Source organism: Carlito syrichta, unplaced genomic scaffold (genome assembly GCF_000164805.1).
Source record: "Carlito syrichta isolate Samal-C Ts95f unplaced genomic scaffold, Tarsius_syrichta-2.0.1 Scaffold304554, whole genome shotgun sequence".
In the NCBI taxonomy this organism is placed as follows: domain Eukaryota; kingdom Metazoa; phylum Chordata; class Mammalia; order Primates; family Tarsiidae; genus Carlito; species Carlito syrichta.
This window is the reverse complement of record NW_007248650.1, coordinates 28198-32019: the sequence shown is the minus strand read 5'-3', so window position 1 is coordinate 32019 and position 3822 is coordinate 28198.

Here is a 3822-nt window from a genome sequence, read left to right as displayed (position 1 = left end):
GCTACTTGGGAGACTGAGGCAGGAGAATTGCTTGAGCCTGGAATGTCAAGGCTATAGTGAGCTATGATCATGCCACTGCACTCCAGTCTGGGTGACAGAGTGACACCCTGGCTCTTAAAAAAAAATCTCCCCAAATCGTTTTACAAAAGTGGTATCTAATGTAAGGGTGTGTGGTTTGTAATCGGGGCTGGCTGGACTTGAAACCAAAGAAGGACTAACCCTGACCCATTTCAAAGGCTCATTCAGGTTGAAAGAGACTAAAGAGACTCAGCCACAGAATCGCATGTGTGGTCCTGGATCAAAGCCACAGTTTATATGAGACATTATCGGAATGATCAGTGCTCTGTGGATTAGATGTTAGCACTGAATGTCAGTGTGGACAAATCCGTGAGAATTTTACATTGATTTTATTGGCTGTATTTGGTTGTGTGGGAGAGCACCCTCATTTTAAGAAAATACTCACTGAAGTACTAGGTGATAATGGGGTATCGCACCTTCAACTTACTGTTAACCGGTTTTCTTAAAAATGCAAAAATAGAGTGAACAATAAGGTAATGTGATAAACTGTTCAAAATTTTTTAAATTAACCGTTTTTAAAAGTACCACTTGAAGAGTAAGTCCTTTCCTTCACTGCCCGACTCCCCTGTGGCTTGGACAGTCTGCGTGCCCTCTGGAGGACTTCCATTCTTCCAGCTGTCATTGCAGTTTGCTTAGAAAAAAATGCATTGAGTATTTTCACTGTTTCTCTGCCTAAGCAGACACGTATCTCATAGCACTCAGTCTCCCAGGGCTCACTTGGCACTCCTGAATGTAGTGGCTGGAGATGGAAAGGAGGTGCGGGTAAACCAGGGTCCTGGGAGGCTACGTGTTTGGTCCAGAGACCAGGGAACATCTGTGAGAGCCTGTTCCCAGGAAAGGCCTGACAAGAACCAAGTAAAACAAATCCAAGCAGATACACTGATGCCAAGGTTAGGGGAAATATCCCAGCAGGTGGGGCAGTGAGCACCAACCATAGGGAAGGATGCCAAAAGGCCAAAGACTGGAGAGGCAATCACATTTTACAGCCCTTGACAGTTTACAAAGAGCCTTGGCACTTCTGAGAAAATGGTGGAGTTCCAAGGCTGGTGAAAATTTCTGATTAAGAATACCTACAGGTCGGGCTCAGTAGCTCAGCCTGTAATCCCAGCGCTTTGGGAGGCCGAGGTGAGTGGATTGCCTGAGCCCGCAGGTTCAAGACCTGCCTGGGCAACTTGGCAAGACTTCATCTCTACAATAAACCAAAAATTAGCCAGGCATGGTAGCGCGAGCCTGTAGTTCCAGCTACTTGGAAGGCTGAGGCGGAAGAATTGCCGGAGCCCAGCAGGTCAAGGCTGCAGTGGCCGGGAGCAGCCACTGCACTCCAGTCTGGGCGACAGAGTGAGACTCCAACTCAAAAAAAAAAAAAAAGAATACCTACAACCGGGCATGGTGGCTCAAACCTGTAATCCCAGCACTTTGGGAGGCCGAGGTGAGTGGATTGCCTGAGCCCGCAGGTTCAAGACCTGCCTGGGCAACTTGGCAAGACTTCATCTCTACAATAAACCAAAAATTAGCCAGGCATGGTAGCGCGAGCCTGTAGTTCCAGCTACTTGGAAGGCTGAGGCGGAAGAATTGCCGGAGCCCAGCAGGTCAAGGCTGCAGTGGCCGGGAGCAGCCACTGCACTCCAGTCTGGGCGACAGAGTGAGACTCCAACTCAAAAAAAAAAAAAAAGAATACCTACAACCGGGCATGGTGGCTCAAACCTGTAATCCCAGCACTTTGGGAGGCCGAGGTGAGTGGATTGCCTGAGCCCGCAGGTTCAAGACCTGCCTGGGCAACTTGGCAAGACTTCATCTCTACAATAAACCAAAAATTAGCCAGGCATGGTAGCGCGAGCCTGTAGTTCCAGCTACTTGGAAGGCTGAGGCGGAAGAATTGCCGGAGCCCAGCAGGTCAAGGCTGCAGTGGCCGGGAGCAGCCACTGCACTCCAGTCTGGGCGACAGAGTGAGACTCCAACTCAAAAAAAAAAAAAAAGAATACCTACAACCGGGCATGGTGGCTCAAACCTGTAATCCCAGCACTTTGGGAGGCCGAGGTGAGTGGATTGCCTGAGCCCGCAGGTTCAAGACCTGCCTGGGCAACTTGGCAAGACTTCATCTCTACAATAAACCAAAAATTAGCCAGGCATGGTAGCGCGAGCCTGTAGTTCCAGCTACTTGGAAGGCTGAGGCGGAAGAATTGCCGGAGCCCAGCAGGTCAAGGCTGCAGTGGCCGGGAGCAGCCACTGCACTCCAGTCTGGGCGACAGAGTGAGACTCCAACTCAAAAAAAAAAAAAAAGAATACCTACAACCGGGCATGGTGGCTCAAACCTGTAATCCCAGCACTTTGGGAGGCCGAGGTGAGTGGATTGCCTGAGCCCGCAGGTTCAAGACCTGCCTGGGCAACTTGGCAAGACTTCATCTCTACAATAAACCAAAAATTAGCCAGGCATGGTAGCGCGAGCCTGTAGTTCCAGCTACTTGGAAGGCTGAGGCGGAAGAATTGCCGGAGCCCAGCAGGTCAAGGCTGCAGTGGCCGGGAGCAGCCACTGCACTCCAGTCTGGGCGACAGAGTGAGACTCCAACTCAAAAAAAAAAAAAAAGAATACCTACAACCGGGCATGGTGGCTCAAACCTGTAATCCCAGCACTTTGGGAGCTGAGGCGAGAGGATTGCCTGAGTCCAGGGGTTCAAGACCAGCCTAGGCAACTTGGCAAGATCTCATCTCTACAATAAATTTTAAAAAATTAGCCAGGCGTGGTGGCTTGCATCTGTAGTTCTAGCTACTTGGAAGGCTGAGGCAGAAGGATTGTTTGAACCCAGCAGGTCGAGGCTGGGGTGACCGTGAGTGTGCCACTGCACTCCAACTTGGTCAATAGAGTGATTCTCCGACTCAAAAAAAAGAACACTTACAGATGGATAAAACATAACAAAACAAGCTTAGGGCATGACTGAGCTAGGAAAAAAGAAAGGGAGTCCAAGTAGATGAGTGTATGGGGGGATCAGGAGTTGACTATTGACAAGGACTTGCTTTTTAAATGACCATGCTGGGACAGAAGAGCCAGCTTCAAGGTAAGGACTGGAAAGAACACTTACACAATCCACATTTCTCACAGAAAAAGAGTATGAGAAAAGTTTGCCATGGTCAATTACAAAACACACAAGCAGATTTGAGAGTACAAAGATGCAACAAACAAAAGGCAGAATCACAAGGAGAAATCTATAAGCGGAAGGTTTTAAACTCATTTCTCTCAGCAAATAAAGCAAAACATTGCAATATAAATGACTTAAACAGCTCAACTAAGAGCTATATTACAATACACCCCAAATTAGAGAAAACATACTATATTTCATCACAAATGGAACATTTACAAAAATTAACCACTTGTTAGTCCAAACCAAGTCTCTCCATCTACACCAAAAGATCAAGAGGATAAACTTGGTGATCTCTGATCACAACGTCATAAAATTAGAAGTCAATAACAGGAGTAATCTCTTCCTCCACAAAAAACCCATATGCTTGGAAATTTAAAAACATTCAGAAGTTTTTTTAAAAAATAGAATTTTGTGCCGGTGGCTCAGCCTGTAATCCAGCGCCTTTGGGAGGCTGAGATGAGTGGATTGCCTGAGCCCGCGGGTTCAAGACCCGCCTGGGCAGCGAGACCTCATCTCTACAATAAATCAAAAAATCAGCCGGGCGTGGTAGCGCATGCCTGTAATTCCGGCTACTTGGAAGGCTGAGGCGGAAGGATCGCCGGAGCCC